At 51.9% G+C, this 18,191-nt stretch overlaps 1 long non-coding RNA gene across 1 annotated transcript in view; it reads left to right on the top strand.

Moving 5' to 3' along the window:
- Positions 1-18,191, top strand: part of LOC128899029 (uncharacterized) — a 276,408-nt gene that overhangs the window by 239,645 nt on the left and 18,572 nt on the right. The gene's annotated exons all lie outside the window — the stretch shown is intronic.

The following is an 18,191-nucleotide window of genomic DNA, read 5'->3' as shown; positions in this document are numbered from 1 at the left end:
GGCAGCCTCTGCCAATCCCTGACCGCTCTTGCAGCAAAGAAATTCTTCCTCCTCTCCAACCTCACCCTCCCCTGACACAATTTCAGCCCACTTCCTCTTGTTCTATCTCCTGATAGTAAGAAGAGACCAACTCCCACCTCACTTCATCCTCCTTTTAGTCGTAGAGAGCAATGAGGTCTCCCTTCAGCCTCCTCTGCTGCAAGGGCTATGATCAGGCATGAAAAATAGCTTATTAAAACATACCTCCATTTAAGAAGGATATTGAGACACTTGAGTGTGTCCAGAGAAGGGCAACGAGGCTGGGGAGAGGTCTGGAGCACAGCCCTGTGAGGAGAGGCTGAGGGAGCTGGGGTTGCTTAGCCTGGAGAAGAGAAGGATCAGGGGAGACCTTCTTGCTGTCTACAACTACCTGAAGGGAGGTTGTAGCCAGATGGGGGTTGGTCTCTTCTCCCAGGCACCCAGCACCAGAACAAGAGGACGCAGTCTCAAGCTGTGCCAGGGGAGGTTTAGGTTGGAGGTTAGGAAGTTCTTCCCAGAAAGAGAGATTGGCCATTGGAATGTGCTGCCCAGGGAGGTGGTGGAGTCACCATCCCGGAGGTGTTCAAGAGGGGATTGGACGTGGCACTTGAAGCCATGGTTTAGTTAGTCCTGAGGTGTTGGATGCTAGGTTGGACTTGATGATCTCTGAGGTCTTTTCCAACCTTATTGATTCTCTGATTCTCTGATTCTCTGAACCTCAACACCCCCAGTCCCCTCACCTCCTCCCCCCCAGCCCTGTTCTCCAGACCCTTCCCCACCTTCATTGCCTTTCTCTGGACACACTCCAGTACCTCAAAGTCCTCCTGGGCATAAGGGACACCAAAGCTGCAGCCTCTGCAGTGCTGAGTACTGGGGGGCAATCACTTCCTGCTCCTCCTGGCCACACTGTTCCTGATGGAGGCCAGGCTGCTGCTGCCCATCTTGGCCACCTGAGCACACTGCTGGCTCCTGTGCAGCTGGCTGCCAACCAGCACTCCCAGGTGCTTTTCTGCCAGGCATTTCCATACAGACTGAGAGTCTTTGTGTGAATTCCAACATATGGGCCATATGTAATGGCACAGGAAGCACCAAAAAAAAAAAGCAACTGTATGTGTTGGAAAGTTTGATTCTGGAGGGCTTTTGTTTGCCAATGTGAATCTGCTCCCTCAGTCAGGGTAAATATTAGTCAGGGTTCCAAGCTGACAGAAAGCCTGCTGTGAAAAGTAGGAATGAAAATACCTTGGAGTGCTGTCTGCAGCTCTGGAGCCCTCAGCACAGGAAGGACCTGGACCTGATGGAGAGGCTCCAGAGGAGGCCATGGGAATGCTCAGGGGGTTGGAGCAGCTCTGCTCTGAGGCCAGGCTGAGGGAGCTGGGGGTGTTCAGCCTGGAGAAGAGAAGGCTCCAGGCAGACCTAAGAGCAGCCTGCCAGGACCTGAAGGGGGCTGCAGGAAGGCTGCAGAGAGACTGTTTGCAAAGGCCTGCAGGGACAGGAGCAGGGACAATGGCTTCAAAGCAGAGCAGAGCAGATTGAGATTGGATGTGAGGAACAAGTTCTGCACCATGAGGGTGGTGGAACACTGGCACAGGTTGCCCAGGGAGGTGGTTGAGGCTCCATCCCTGGAGATGTTCAAGGTGAGGCTGGACAGGGCTGTGGGCAACCTGCTCTAGTTGGGGATGTCCCTGCTGAGTGCAGAGGGGCTGGACTGGATGAGCTTTGGAGGTCCCTTTCAAGCTGGCCCATGCTATGATTGTATCATTCCAAAAGGCAGGACAAGAGGAAACAGCCTCAAGTTGCAGCAGGAGAGGTCTGAGCTGGACATTAGGGAAAAAAATCATGATTAATGGGAAGGGTTGGCCAGCCCTGGAACAGGCTGCCCAGGGAAGTGGTGGAGTCCCCAGCCCTGGAGAGATTTAAAACCCATGTGGCTGTGGTGCTGAGGGGCATGGTTTAGTGGTGGACCTGGTTGTGCTGGGCTTACAGGTGGACTCGATCTTGAAGGTCTTTTCCAAGCTAAGCCATTCTGTGATTGCTTCTAAGCCTCTTGGGTCTGAGGAGCAAGGTAGCAGCAGAGCAGGCCTCCACCAAAGGCTACTGGAGTATCTGACTGGATCTGCAATGAGTCCAGCTGAGAATCATTGAGTTGTGACCTGTGAATGTCGTGGATTTCAGTCTGGGGAAGTGAAAGCTGAGAGGAGATCTTATCAATGTTTCTGAATCTCTGAAGGATGAGCGTCAAGAAGCAGGGCTCAGGCTCTCTGCAGTGGTGTCCTGTGATAGGACAAGTGGCAATGGGCACAAACTGCAGCCCAGGAAGCTCCACATCAGCATGAGAAAGTTTTCTTTACTGTGAGGCTGCTGGAACCCTGGGGCAGGCTGCCCAGAGGGGTTGTGGAGTCTCCTTCTCTGGAGCCATTCCAGCCCTGTCTGGATGAGTTCCTGTGTGAGCTGCCCTGGGTGACCCTGCTTTGGCAGGGGGCTTGGACTCAATCTGCTCCAGAGCTCCCTTCCAACCCCTACTATTCTGTGATTTAAGAAGGACATTGAGAGACTTGAAGGTGTCCAGAGAAGGGCAACAAAGCTGGGGAGGGGTCTGGAGCACAGCCCTGTGAGGAGAGGCTGAGGGAGCTGGGGTTGCTTAGCCTGGAGAAGAGGAGGCTCAGGGGAGACCTTCTTGCTCAATACAACTCCCTGAAGGGAGGTTGTAGCCAGGAGGGGGTTGGTCTCTTCTCCCAGGCAGCCAGCACCAGAACAAGAGGACACAGTCCCAAGCTGTGCCAGGGGAGGTTTGGGCTGGAGGTGAGGAGAAAGTTCTTCACTGAGAGAGAGACTGGCCATTGGGATGTGCTGCCCAGGGAGGTGGTGGAGTCCCCATCCCTGAAGGTGTTCAACAAAGGCTTGGATGTGGCACTTGGAGCCATGGTTTAGCCATGAGGTCTGTGGTCACAGCTTGGACTTGATGATCTTTGAGGTCTCTTCCAGCCTTGGTGATTCTGTGACTCTGAAAGGGCACTTGGAGCGAGGCAGAGAGCAGCACACCGCTGCTCCAGGACTCATTGGTCCACACTTCTCCAGCTCCTCACTCAGACCCTGCCTTTTGGGAGGGAGGATGAATCTGCTCTTCAGAGAGCTGTCTTCCTTCCTGGTTTACACAGTGCTTCCCCTGCCTAAAGCTCCACATGGAGCTGTTGAAGGTTCCTAGGCACCAGTCACTCCACTTAGAGCGAAGAGGCTCTACTTCTTATGCAGGGAAAAAATACATCCTCCCACTCCCAAGTGTTTTCCTGTGTCACTGCAGAAATCTGGTGCTGCTTGATGGATTTTAATGTCACCAGAAAACACTTCTGGCTTTTTATCCCTAATTTGTTATTTTGGGGGGCTGGTTGGTTGGTTGGTTGGTGTTGGTTGGTTGGTTGGCTGGTTGGTTGGTTGTTGGTTGGTTGGTTGGTTGGTTTTTGTGGAGATCAAAAGGATCAGTTGACCATCTGACAGAACTGTTTGGGTTGGAAGGGACCTTAAAGGTCATCCAGTTCCAATCCCCCTGCCATAGGCAAGGACACCTCCCACCAGCCCAGGTTGCTCATCCAACCTGGCCTTGAACACCTCCAGGGAAGGGGCATCCACAGCCTCCCTGGGCAACCTGTGCCAGTGTCTTGCCCTCCTTGCTGCAAAGAATTTCTTCCTAATCTCCAGTCACAATCTCCCTTCCTCAGACTTAAAGCCATTCTCCCTCATCCTGTCACTACAAGCCACTGTAAATAGTCCCTTCTGGGCTTTCTTGTAGGCCCCATTCGACTCAATGCAGTTGAACTAGAATTAGAGTTAACCAGGTTGAAAAGACCTCAGAGATCATCCAGTCCAACCTCTCACCCAACACCTCCTGACAACTAAACCATGGCTCCAAGTGCCACATCCAAGCCTTTTCTGAACACCTCCAGGGATGGGGACTCCACCACCTCCCCGGGCAGCACATCCCAATGGCCAATCTCTCTTGTTGGGAAGAGCTTTCTCCTCACCTCCAGCCTAAACTTCCCCTGACACAGCTTGAGACTATGTCCTCTTGTTCTGGTGCTGCTTGCCTGGGAGAAGAGACCAACCCCCACCTGGCTACAACCTCCCTTCAGGGAGTTGGAGAGAGCAATGAGGTCTCCTCTGAGCCTCCTCTTCTCCAGGCTAAGGAACCCCAGCAACTGTCAGCCTTCTCCAGCTGTTGACTCCATCTGCCAGGAAAAGTGACTGCAAGCAAGTTCTAATTTGAACTTTTGACTCCTTACCCTTTTTCAGTGAAGATGCACCCATGGATTCAAAGGGGGCCTGAAGAAAGTCCTGGTAATTACTTTGTGATAAGAAGAGCAGCACCGAAGGATTTGCCTGGGGCTCAGCACACTGATAGGCAGATAAAACTCAACAAAGTCCATGGCCCCAACAGGCTGCTGAGCCTGGATCTTTTGTAGGCTGAAGTGCTTAGAGGAAAGGTCAGGAGTCTGTGGAAGCTTGAAGAACAGACTGCCTGCTTCATCTTTCATTCATGTGGCCTTCCAGGATCTGCAGGGGGCTCCAAGAAAGCTGGGGAGGGACTTTTGAGGGTGTCAGGGAGGGATAGGACTGGGGGGGATGGAGCAAAAGTAGCAGTGGGGAGATTGAGATTGGCTGTGAGGAAGAAGTTGTTGCCCATGAGGGTGGTGAGAGCCTGGCACAGGTTGCCCAGGGAGGTGGTGGCAGCCTCCTGCCTGGAGGTGTTTGCAGCCAGGCTGGAGGTGGCTGTGAGCAACCTGCTGCAGTGTGAGGTGTCCCTGGCCATGGCAGGGGGTTGGAACTGGCTGAGCCTTGAGGTGCCTTCCAACCCTGACAGTTCTATGATTCTGTGATCATATCCCTGTGCCTGGTGGGGCTCAGAGGTGGGTGGGTAGCAGAAAGGCATTGACAGAGATTCACTGATTCCCCTTTTTCCTGAGGCCCATCGTCCCCCAGGGCGAGCAGGTGCCTGTGCTGTCACTAGAAACAACTCACCTCTGAATGGCCTGCAGGATTGCAGTGGGACAGGAAAACCTGGAGGCCTCTGGTGTCTGAGCCTGGCTCCTGTCCTCCTTTTAACCAAACTCTTGGATTGAGTGGTCAGAGCAGAAAGCAATTCTTGCTTCCCCTCTTGATGCCAGCCCATTGCCTGAGCGTTGGGAGCGTTCGACAGGCTGCCCCGCAGTGGCGAATTGTCTCTCCTGGCAACCACTGACAAAAGCAGCAGAGCTTTTTTTTGGCTTCTGATTTGTGACAGAAACCAGAAGAACTCCTGTGAAGTACACAGCAGTGGTTTGGCTTGCAGTAATTCTCATCTGAGTGCAGTTAGGAGCGTAGCCAGGTGCCTTCAGCACAGCCACAACCGTCCCCAGAGGCTTCCACCAGTCTTGATTGCACATGGAATGATGGAGGGCTGCTGGGATTCCACTTCCACTTGTAAACAGAGTGGCTTTTATTTGCCTCAGCATCCTCCTTCTCAGGTTGTGGAACTGAAGAAGGACAGACTCCAATCAGGCAGCTTTGCAGACTTCTCTCCCCTTCATAACCTTCCTTTGTTACCAGGGTGGTTGTCTTGCAAGAGCTGTAATGGAATTGCCTTCAAAAAGTGACAAGACCTTGACCAAGGGCTTCTTGTGATAGGAGGAGGGGTGATGGCTTTGAGCTGGAAGAGGGCAGACTGAGACTGGAGATCAGGAGGAAATTCTTTGCAGTGAGAGTGGGGATACACAGGAACAGGTTGTCCATGGAGGCTGCAGCTGCCCCCTCCCTGGAGGTGTTCAAGGCCAGGTTTGAATGAGGCCTTGAGTTACCTGGGTTGGTGTAAGGTGTCCCTGCCCCATGGCAGGGGGCTTGGACCTGGATGGTCTTTAAGGTCCCTTCCAGTACAAAGCATTCTATGATTCTCCAGGAGGTCAACATTTCACCTAGGAAGCAAATTGTCTGCTCCGAACCAGCATTTACCTTCTCAATGCCCTTTGTCATGTTTTACACTTGAGTTGTGCAGGTAGAATCACAGAACTGTCAGGGTTGGAAGGGACCTCAAGGCTCAGCCAGTCCCAAGCCCCCTGCCATGGCCAGGGACACCTCACACTGCAGCAGGTTGCTCACAGCCACCTCCAGCCTGGCTGCAAACACCTCCAGGCAGGAGGCTGCCACCACCTCCCTGGGCAACCTGTGCCAGTCTCTCACCACCCTCATGGGCAACAACTTCTTCCTCACAGCCAATCTCAATCTCCCCACTTCCAGTTTTGCTCCATCCCCCCCAGTCCTATCCCTCCCTGACACCCTCAAAAGTCCCTCCCCAGCTTTCTTTGAGCACCCTGCAGATCCTGGGAGGCCACAATTAGGACTCCTTGGAGTTAGCCACAGGAGGAAAATGGTTGGCAGGTGTTTGTGTGGCTGTCAGGGAGGTTCTGTATGACTCTAAGGTCTGTTGGTTGAGTATGGCAGTGGCAGTATGGGTCAGAATTTTGCTGTTAGGTTCTTACGAAATTACACTCCATAAATGTATTTTTCTTGACAGAAAAGTGGGGGTGGGGGGAAACAGCACCCACAAAAGGCCACCACAAAACACAAGACAAATTCAAAGTTGTTATGTGTCCAGAGAAGGGCAACAAAGCTGGGGAGGGGTCTGGAGCACAGCCCTGTGAGGAGAGGCTGAGGGAGCTGGGGTTGCTTAGCCTGCAGAAGAGGAGGCTCAGGGGAGACCTCATTGCTCTCTCCAACTCCCTGAAGGGAGGTTGTAGCCAGGTGGGGGTTGGTCTCTTCTCCCAGGCACCCAGCACCAGAACAAGAGGACACAGTCTCAAGCTGTGCCAGGGGATGTTTAGGCTGGAGGTGAGGAGAAAGTTCTTCCCAGAGAGAGTTGTTAGCTGTTGGGATGTGCTGCCCAGGGAGGTGGTGGAGTCCCCATCCCTGGAGGTGTTCAAGAGGGGATTGGATGTGGCACTTGAAGTCATGGTTTAGTAGTCAGGAGGTATTGGGTCACAGGTTGACTTTATAATCTCTGAGGTCTTTTCCAACATTATTGACTCTATGATTCTGTGTGCTGCTGCTTTTCCTTTCAAGAACTGGAGAAGACAAGGTCTGAGGCTCCCAGAAGACCTAATTGTTGCCTTTCAATATCTGCAGGGGGCTCCAGGAAAGCTGGGGAGGGACTTTTGAGGGTGTCAGGGAGGGATTGGACTGGGGGGGATGGAGCAAAACTAGAAGTGGGGAGATTGAGATTGGCTGTGAGGAAGAAGTTGTTGCCCAGGAGGGTGGTGAGAGCCTGGCACAGGTTGCCCAGGGAGGTGGTGGCAGCCTCCTGCCTGGAGGTGTTTGCAGCCAGGCTGGAGGTGGCTGTGAGCAACCTGCTGCAGTGTGAGGTGTCCCTGGCCATGGCAGGGGGTTGGAACTGGCTGAGCCTTGAGGTCCCTTCCAACCCAGACAATTCTGTGACTCTATGATCCTAACAAGCTCAGTGGATTCCAGCAGTTCTGCAGCTTTTGTCATTTTTTCTCTGTGTCCTCTTTCTTTTCTGTGAATCATAGGAGATATATTAAAACCTATTGGACTGGTGAACTAGATACTGGAGAGAGCTTCCTTTCTTCTCTGCTGAAATAACTGAGTCAGAAGGAATCACTTTTAGTGGGTGAGTTGTGACCCAGCCTGGCACTGGCTGCTGTTCTGAATCAGCTACAGAGCTAAATACCTCTCAAACCCGTTTGGAAATCCTGAAGCTGAGATCACTGCTTGTTTTCAGGCAAGATACAGCCACCAGCAGACACTGCTGTGTCTGCTGTACACTCCTGGCTAATGGCTATGAATGTAACTGGTAAAACACCTGCAAATGGGGAAACTAGACCACAGAGTCACAGAATGTGAGAGGCTGGAAGGGATTTCCAAAGCTCACCCAGGCCAACCCCCCGGCCAGAGCAGGAGCACCCAGAGCAGCTCACACAGCAACACATCCAGGCAGGGCTTGAAGAGCTCCACAGAGGGAGACTCCACAACCCCCCTGGGCAGCCTGCTCCAGGCTTCTCTCACCCTCACAGGGGAAAAATTCTTCCTCCTCTTCCCATGGCACTTCCTCTGCCTCAGCTTCCACCACTGCCCCTGGTGCTGGCATTGGGCATCCCCCAGCAGAGCCTGGCTCCAGCCTCTGGGCACTGCCCCTGCACAGCTTTAGCACCAGCAAGGAGCTCACCCTCAGGCTCCCCCTGTGCAAGCTCCAGAGCCCTCAGCTGCCTCAGGCTCTGCTCCTAAGGAAGATCTTCCACTGCCTGCAGCATCTTTGTGGCTCTGTGCTGGACTCTCTCAAGCACTTCCCTGAGGTCCTTCCTGACCTGAGGGGCCCAGAACTGGACACAAGATTCCAGATGTGGCCTCAGCAGGGCAGAGTAGAGGGGGAGGAGAACCTCTCTCCACCTGCTCACCACAGCCCTTCTAACCCACCCCAGGGAGGTGGTGGAGTCACCATCCCTGGAGGAGCTCAAGAAATGTATGGGCATGGAAATCAGGGAGACATCCCTGGAGGTGTTCAAAGAAGGATTGGATGTGGGACTTGGTGCCAGGGTTTCATAGTCATGAGGTGTTGGGTGACAGGTTGGACTTGATGTTCTCTGAGGTCTTTTCCTTATTGATTCTGTGATGCTGTGGTTTGATGGCTGTGGTGGTGTTGGGCTGATGGTTGGACTGGATGATCATAGAGGTCTTTTGCAACTGAAATGATTCTATGACTCCCTCAGTGCAGTTTTACCACTGTCATTTCAACATGGAGCCTTGACAGAGACTGAAGCTCCTGGAACAATGCTGTCTGTGCTTGGCTCAGGAGAGGAACTGAAGTCTCTGTTCCCTTCTACAAATAATATGGACCAGAGACAGCAATACTCAGCCAAGGGAAATTAGCACTTCCCTGTAGTCTTACTCTTTGCATTTGCAAAACATGCAGACTGCTTGCTCGTGGTGGAGATTGGAGCTTCAGCTACATTTGAGATGTTGAGCTGCTCAAATGTGTCCAGAGAAGGGCAACAAAGCTGGGGAGGGGTCTGGAGCACAGCCCTGGGAGGAGAGGCTGAGGGAGCTGGGGTTGCTTAGCCTGGAGAAGAGGAGGCTCAGGGGAGACCTCATTGCTCTCTACAACTCCCTGAAGGGAGGTTGTAGCCAGGTGGGGGTTGGTCTCTTCTCCCAGGCAAGCAGCACCAGAACAAGAGGACACAGTCTCAAGCTGTGCCAGGGGAGGTTAAGGCTCGATCTTAGCAAGAAGTTCTTCCCAGAAAGAGAGATTGGCCATTGGAATGTGCTGCCCAGGGAGGTGGTGGTGTCCACCTGGAGGTGTTTAAGGAAAGACTGAATAGGGCACTTAGTGTCATGGTGTAGTTGATCAGTTAGGGTTGGGTGATTGGTTGGACTTGATGATAAGGCTGTTCCCTCTGGAGAAGAGGAGACCACATTGTGCCTTCCAAGATCTGCAGGGGGCTCCAAGAAAGCTGGGGAGGGACTTTTGAGGGGGTCAGGGAGGGATAGGACTGGGGGGGATGGAGCAAAACTAGAAGTGGGGAGATTGAGATTAGAAGAAGTTGTTGCCCATGAGGGTGGTGAGAGACTGGCACAGGTTGCAGCTTCCTGCCTGGAGGTGTTTGCAGCCAGGCTGGATGTGGCTGTGAGCAACCTGCTGTAGTGTGAGGTGTCCCTGGCCATGGCAGGGGGCTTGGGACTGGCTGAGCCTTGAGCTCCCTTCTAACCTTCACAATTCTATGATTCTATGAGCAGAGCTGCTCTGTGTGAACAACAGGACTGTCATGAAAAGGAGCCATGGCCATCATTTAGTTTCTGCTGTCACCTCAAGGTCAGTGTATGGAGGCCATTAGTAACTTGTCTTTATTGTGTGGAGGTCATTGTGGGCTCTGGGCTTCATGCACACTCAGCCAAGGCTTTTGAAAAGTGCTCTGGTGCCTCGAAATGACTTCTTCTGGGAATGAGTGTCTGTGGCAGTGCTAAATGTTTCCTAGCAGAGAAGTGCCATAGGCACTTTTAATTGAATTCAGGAGCTGATGGCAAGAGGCAAAGTCTGTGCTGAAATCCTGCTGTCTATCTGCAGCACGTCTAGCAGGCAGGAACAGCAAAACCTTCTGACACTCAGTCAAGCCCCAGGGAGGTCTCCAGAGGGACAGCTTCTGGGAGTTGAATTGTGACCTGTTTCTCCGTGGCTGTCACAGGCTGTGCCTTAAAATGTTGCCCAGAGCTCTAAAGGTGATGCTGCCTGCACCACTGGCACCAGTCCCCTGAGAGGTAAGAGGATCATTCTTTTCTTGAGAGACAAGACCAAGGTGCTTTGCTGTGGAGTTCTGGGCTCCCCAGTTCAAGAGAGACAGGAGTGTTCTCCAGGGTGTCCAACAGAGGCTGTGAGGGTGATGATGGGTCTGGAACATCTCTCTGGTGAAGGAAGCTTGAGAGACCCAGGGCTGCTCAGCCTGGAGATGAGAGGAGATCTTAATGGCTACAAATACCTGCAGGGTGGGTGTCAGGAAGAAGGGGCCAGGCTCCTGGCAGTGGTGTCCTGTAAGAGGGCAAGGGCAATGGACACACAGTGGAACCCAGGAGGTTCCAACACAGCATGAGGAAAACCTTCCTTACTGGGAGGGTGCTGGAGCCCTGGAGCAGGCTGCCCAGAGAGGTTGTGGAGTCTTCTTCTCTGGAGACTTTTGTGACCTGTCTGAATGTGTTCCTGCATGACCTGCCCTGTGTGATCCTGTTCTGGCAAGGGGGTTGGACTCAATAATCTCTGGAGGCCCTTTCCACCCCCTACCACTCTATGATTACAAATCCAGATGTATTTATGAGGGCTTCCTGAGAAGGAGTCAGAATTCTGTCTGTAAAGTACTCACTAAATATTATTCCTAATTCCTTGTGGCCTTCCAGGATCTGCAGGGGGCTCCAAGAAAGCTGGGGAGGGACTTTTGAGGGGGTCAGGGAGGGATAGGACTGGAGGGGATGGAGCAAAACTAGAAGTGGGGAGATTGAGATTGGCTGTGAGGAAGAAGTTGTTGCCCATGAGGGTGGTGAGAGACTGGCACAGGTTGCCCAGGGAGGTGGTTGAGGTCCTGTCCCTGTAGACAGTCAAGATCAGATTCTGTGGCCCTGGGCAGCCTGATCTATTGTTAGCCATTGGGATGTGCTGCCCAGGGAGGTGGTGGTGTCACCGTCCCTGGAGGTGTTCAAGAGGGGATTGGTTTAGTAGTCATGAGGCCATGGGTGACAGGTTGGACTTGATGATCTTTGAGGTCTTTTCCAACCTTATTGATTCTATGATTCTAAGTGGGGAGATTGAGATTGGCTGTGAGGAAGAAGTTGTTGCCCATGAGGGTGGTGAGAGCCTGGCACAGGCTGCCCAGGGAGGTGGTGGCAGCCTCCTGCCTGGAGGTGTTTGCAGCCAGGCTGGAGGTGGCTGTGAGCAACCTGCTGCAGTGTGAGGTGTCCCTGGCCATGGCAGGGGGCTTGGGACTGGCTGAGCCTTGAGGTCCCTTCCAACCCTGACAGTTCTGTGATTCTCTGATTCTATTCCACCACATCTACAGGTCTTGGAGAAAGTGATCTGAACAAAATCCCAGGTCAAATGTGCAAACAGTTGTGTGAGTTTGGACACAATGAGCTTTGGAATTCCCTCCCAGCCCCTACCCTTCTATGATTCCATGCTACTCTATTTCCCATAGGGGATGAAGATTGCTGTCTTCTTGCTGGCTTACTGCTAAAGCATTTCCCCTACTGTTAAGGCTACAGCAATGCATGCAATGGACCCCAGCTTGCCAAACAGCATTGTTGGCCTGCCAGTCCACTTTGTGAGTGGCAGGGGAGAAGAGCATTGCTCTTGGTGCAGTTTGAAGTGGAGAATGAGTGTCTCCTACTTGCTGCAAGCCACTTGCAAGACAAGAATAGAACAAGTTGCCCAGGGAGTTTGTGGATGTCCCCTCCCTGGAGGTGTCCAGCGCCAGGTTGGATGAGGTCTTGAGCAACCTGGGCTAGTGGGTGATGTCCATGCCCATGGCAGGAGGGTTGGAACTGGATCATAAAGTCATAGAATTATGGAATCATAGAATCACAGAGTCATAGAATCATAGAGTCATAGAATTATAGAGTCACAGAGTCTTAGAATCATAGTTATGGAATCATAGAGTCAGTCTTAGAATCATAGAGCCAGAGTCTTAGAATCATAGAGCCTTAGAATCAGTCATAGAATCATAGAGTCACAGAGTCTTAGAATCATAGAATCATACAGTCATAGAGTCATAGAGTCATAGAATCATAGTCACAGAGTCATAGAGTCATAGAATCATAGAGTCACAGAGTCTTAGAATCATAGAGTCATAGAATCTCAATCATAGACTCATAGAGTCATAGAGTCATAGAATCATAGAGTCAGAGGCATAGAATCATAGAGTCATAGAATCATAGTCTTAGAATCAGAGTCATATAATCACAGAATCATAGAGTCAGAGTCATAGAGTCATAGAATCATGGAGTCAGAGTCATAGAACCATAGAACCATAGAATCATTGAGTCATTGAGTCACAGAGTCACAGAATAATAGAGTCATAGAGTCATAGAATCTTAGAGTCATAGAATCATAGTCACAGTCTCACAGTCTCACAGTATAACTAAGGTTGGAAGAGACCCTGAGGATCATTGAGTCCAAGCTCTCACCACAGACCTCATGACTAGACCATGGCTCCAAGTGCCACATCCAAGCCTTTGTTGAACACCTCCAGGGATGGGGACTCCACCACCTCCCTGGGCAGCACATCCCAATGGTGAATGACTCTCTCAGGGAAGAACTTTCTCCTCACCTCCAGCCTAAACCTCCCCTGGCACTGCTTGAAACTGTGTCCTCTTGTTCTGGTGCTGCTTGCCTGGGAGAAGAGACCAACTCCCTCCTGGGTACAACCTCCCTTCAGGGAGTTGTAGAGAGCAATGAGGTCTCCCCTGAGCCTCCTCTTCTCCAGGCTAAGCAACCCCAGCTCCCTCAGCCTCTCCTCACAGGGCTGTGCTCAAGGCCTCTCCCCAGCCTCGTTGACCTTCTCTGGACACCTTCAAGTGTCTTGATGTCCATCTTAAACTGAGGGGCCATAGACTCTCAGTCATAGTCACAGAGTCACAGACTCATAGAATCATAGAGTCATAGAGTCATAGAATCATAGTCAGAGTCATAGAATCATAGAACCATAGAATCATGGAGTCATAGAATCATTGAATCTTAGAGTCATAGTAGCATAGAGTCACAGAATCATAGAGACATAGAGTCAAAGAGTCAGAGGCATAAAATCATAGAGTCATAGAATCATAGAGTCATAGATTCATAGAATCAGAGGCAGAGTCATAGAGTCATAGAGTCATAGAATCAGAGTCAGAGTCAGACAAAAATCTGCTTTCCAAAGCAGGCTTAGGAAACTTTGCAAATATAGCTGATGGTTTGGGGCTTTATTATTTACTTATGTGGTTACTTAGCATTTATTTACCTATCCATTTCTTTGTTTTCTGACTGTGTTTGTTTGTTGCAAATACTGAAAACCAGGAAGGATTTCTTTTTAAAGGCTGCCCTATTGACTACAACAATGAGGTGTTTAGAGGAAGGAGAGCAAGACATTATTCATGTCTTGTCTACTCACTTCCCATAGCCAGCAGGTCCAAGGAGGTGATTCACCCCTTCTGCTCTGCTCTGCTGAGACCACAGCCGGAGCACTGGGTCCAGTTCTGGAGTCCCTAGTACAGGAGGGATCTGGAGGTGCTGGAAGGTGTCCAGGGAAGGGCCACGAGGAGGAGCAGAGGGCTGGAGCTGCTCTGCTGTGAGCACAGACTGAGGGAGTTGGGGTTGTGCAGGCTGGAGAGGAGAAGGCTCTGAGGAGACCTAATTGTGGCCTTCCAGTAGAATCAACTAGGTTGGAAGAGACCTTCAAGATCATCTGCAGGGGGCTACAAGAAAGCTGGGGAGGGACTTTTGAAGGTGTCAGGGAGGGATAGGACTGGGGGGGATGGAGCAAAACTAGAAGTGGGGAGATTGAGACTGGCTGTGAGGAAGAAGTTGTTGCCCATGAGGGTGGTGAGAGCCTGGCACAGGTTGCCCAGGGAGGTGGTGGCAGCCTCCTGCCTGGAGGTGTTTGCAGCCAGGCTGGAGGTGGCTGTGAGCAACCTGCTGCAGTGTGAGGTGTCCCTGGCCATGGCAGGGGGCTTGGAGCTGGCTGATCCTTGGGGTCCCTTCCATCCCTGGCAGTTCTATGATTCTATAACAGACCCCAGCTTTGGAAGTGAAAGCTCTGACCTCCAAGTGGTTGTTGAATCAGTTCTCAATTCATCTTATTAGAAATCATAATTATTCCCTGGGGTTGCTGTAAGCCTTTTTAATTCACTGCATGCCAGCTAAAGCTAAAGGAATTATTCTTTCATTTTATGGCCATTTTATGTACATCTATGGACTTTTAATGTTGTTTTTATCTGCCCTCCCCCCACTCCCCCTTATATTTATGATCAGTCATAAAGGGTGCTGCAGATTTGTGTTGGGAGTCTCAGCAGAAGACCTGCAAGGCTCATGCCAGTTCTGTCTAGACTGCTTCTATTTAAATGTTGAGAATGTGACCTACTTTCATCTCTGTCACTGCATCTGCAGATTCTCCTATTCCTGTCATATTAATTCAGCCAAGTTTAATGATTGTCTTGCCTCATTAGCTGGGCTTGCAGGACACATATGGGAGACCTCAGCGCAGCCAAAACTCATTGCTCAGTCGTGCCAAGAACGTGTCAGCGTATTTATCCAGCCCTTAGTGACCCAGGGAGCTCAAGTAAATATTTCTTCCAGGTCTTTCTAATGGTCTCTGAGATAACATCTCACAAAGTTGAGCAAAACTACTTAATGATGCTCTGTTAGGGAGGAATTTAATGATGTTCAACAAGGGCAAGGGGAGAGTCTTCCACCTGGGAAAGAATAACCCCAGGGAGAAGGAGAGGTTGGGGACTGAGCTGCTGGAGAGCAGGGAAGGGGAAAGGGACCTGGGGGTGCTGGGGGATGGGAGGGTGAGCATAAGCCAGCAATGTGCTCTGGTGGCCAAGAAGGCCAAGGGCAGCCTGGGGTGGGTTAGAAGGGCTGTGGTGAGTAGGTGGGGAGAGGCTCTCCTGCCCCTCTGCTCTGCCCTGCTGAGGCCACATCTGGAAGATTGTGTCCAGTTCTGGGACCCTCAGGTCAAGAATGACAACAGGGAAGTGCTTGAGAGAGTCCAGCACAGAGCCACACAGATGCTGCAGGCAGTGGAAGATCTTCCTCAGGAGGAGAGCCTGAGGGAGCTGAGGGCTCTGGAGCTTGCAGAGGAGGAGCCTGAGGGTGAGCTCCTTGCTGCTGCTAAAGCTGTGCAGGGGCAGTGCCCAGAGGCTGGAGCCAGGCTCTGCTGGGGGATGCCCAATGCCAGCCCCAGGGGCAGTGGTGGAAGCTGAGGCAGAGGAAGTGCCATGGAAAGAGGAGGAAGAATTTTTCCCCTGGGAGGGTGAGAGAAGCCTGGAGCAGGCTGCCCAGGGGGGTTGTGGAGTCTCCCTCTGTGGAGCTCTTCAAGCCCTGCCTGGCTGTGTTGCTGTGTGAGCTGCTCTGGGTGCTCCTGCTCTGGCAGGGGGGTTGAACTTTGGAGGTCCCTTGCAGCCCCTCACATTCTGTGAGTCTGTCCATCCAGACTTTTAATGACAAGTGACTAATATCCATCCTTCTGCATGCAGATGCATAAGGAACAGAAACTGAATTTTACTACTGACTCATTTTCCCTTTGAGGATTGACTAGCAGCAAATCTTCCACTTGCAATTTGGGCTTCAGTGAGATGTTTGGTGACAGCTTTTCTTTTTTTTTGCCACCAGTTGATGCCTTTTGTTCTTTTGTAAGTGTGGAAATTGTCTTCAATCTTCTTTTCAGTTTTGCTATTTACTGCACTCCTTGCTGCTCTGTTGCTGGGTTAGCAATACACAAAAGGCTGTCAATATATTTCACTGAAGAAAAATGGAGTGGATCTGAGATGCTTCAGGTTGCTGTTCATCAGTGCAATTGGGTTTGTGTGGATTCAGTAGCTAGGTGCTTGGGCAGGGACTGGCTGAAGAGCAGCCCTGAGGAGAGAGAGTTGGGGGTGCTGGGGGAGGAGAAGCTCACCAGGAGCTCTCAGTGTGCACTTGCAGCCCGGAAAGCCAAGCAGAGCCTGGGCTGCAGCAAGAGAAGTGTGGCCAGCAGGGCAGGGAGGGGATTCTGCCCCTCTGCTCCACTCTGCTGAGACCACAGCTGGAGTACTGCCTCCAGTTCTGGAGCCCCTATTGCAAGAGGGATCTGGAGGGGCTGGAAGGTGTCCAGAGAAGGGCCAGGAGGAGGAGCAGAGGGCTGGAGCTGCTCTGCTGTGAGGACAGACTGAGGGAGTTGGGGCTGTTCAGTCTGGAGAAGAGAAGGCTCTGAGGTGACCTCATTGTGGCCTTCCAGGATCTGAAGGGGGCTCCAAGAAGGCTGGGGAGGGACTGCTCAGAATCTCAGGCAGTGCTAGGACTAGGGGGAATGGAATGAAGCTGGAGGTGGGGAGATTGAGGCTGGAGGGGAGGAGGAAGTTCTTCCCCATGAGAGTGGTGAAGCCCTGGAATGGGTTGTCCAGGGAGGTGGTTGGGACCCTGTCCCTGGAGGTGTTTAAGCCCAGGCTGGATGAGGCTGTGGCCAGGCTGATCTAGTGTGGGGTGTCCCTGCCCATGGCAAGGGGGTTGGAGCTAGATGGTCCTTGTGGTCCCTTCCAACCCTGACTGATCCTGTGAGACTATGAACACTGCTGCAGATCCACAAACTGGTTTAGTTTGGAAGGGACCTTTAAAGGTCATCCAGTCAAACCCCACCACAGTCAGCAGGCAGAGCTGCAACTAGAGCAGGTTAGTCACACCTCCAACCACCTCACCTGGAATGGTTCCAGGGATGGGACACCTGTCAGCCCTCTGGGCAAACTGAGCCAGGGTCTCACCACCCTCATGGGGAAGAACTTCTTCCCAACATGTAATCTGACTCTCCCCTCCTCCAGCTTGGCTCCATCCCCCCCAGGTCCTGCCACTCCCTGACACCCTTCTTGTATCCAGCCTGAATTTTCCTTCTTTTAGTTCAAACCATCCTTCCCTTCTCCTGTCACAACAGGCCCTGCCCAGAAGTCTGTCCCCAGCTTTCTTATCAGCCCCTTTAAGAACTGACAGGCCACAAGGAAAGTCTCCCTGGAGCCTTCTCTGCTCCAGGCTGACCAACCTCAGCCCTCTCAGCCTTTCTGCACAGTGTTGCAACCACCTGAGCTCTTGGGTGGCCTCCTCTAGGAGGGGAATTTTACTTCATGGTGAAATTCTCTGACACTGCTCTTAAAATCATGCAACTTGAGCAGCTGCAATGCTCCTATGATTTCCATAAACACAGCCTACTGCTTTCAATACTAATGGCTGCATGCTGTGGAGTGGAATAGGTCTTAATTAGCACTGGAGAAGAAGTCAAGAATGCCTCAGATGCACAGTGAACAGGTCCAACAGGAATAAATTGCATGTGCAAGTCCTTATTTGATCTTTCTGCCCCCAGATGATGCTTTTATACACCCCTCAGTGTTTCTCAAGGGACTGAAGAGTGAAATGACTTCACTTTCAGATGGTCAGGTTGGCCTTCTGACTTTGTTGTTGGTTATGTTGCATCCTATGTTGATATGTTGCATGTTGTGTGGCCAGCAGGAGCAGGGAGGTCATTGTGCCCTGTGCTCAGCACTGCTCAGGCAACACCTTGAGTCCTGTGTCCAGTTTAAGAAGGACATTGAGACACTTGAAGGTGTCCAGAGAAGGGCAAGGAGGCTGGGGAGGGGTCTGGAGCACAGCCCTGTGAGGAGAGGCTGAGGGAGCTGGGGTTGCTTAGCCTGGAGAAGAGGAGGCTCAGGGGAGACCTCATTGCTCTCTACAACTGCCTGAAGGGAGGTTGTAGCCAGGTGGGGGTTGGTCTCTTCTCCCAGGCAAGCAGCACCAGAACAAGAGGACACAGTCTCAAGCTGTGCCAGGGGAGGTTTAGGCTGGAGGTGAGGAGAAAGTTCTTCCCAGAGAGAGAGATTGGCCATGGGAATGTGCTGCCCAGGGAGGTGGTGGAGTCCCCATCCCTGGAGGTGTTTAGGAAGAG

This window comes from Dryobates pubescens, chromosome 37 (genome assembly GCF_014839835.1).
Source record: "Dryobates pubescens isolate bDryPub1 chromosome 37, bDryPub1.pri, whole genome shotgun sequence".
Lineage (NCBI taxonomy): Eukaryota > Metazoa > Chordata > Aves > Piciformes > Picidae > Dryobates > Dryobates pubescens.
Note: the sequence above shows the minus strand (reverse complement) of the source record. Positions and strands in the feature narration are given on the sequence as shown.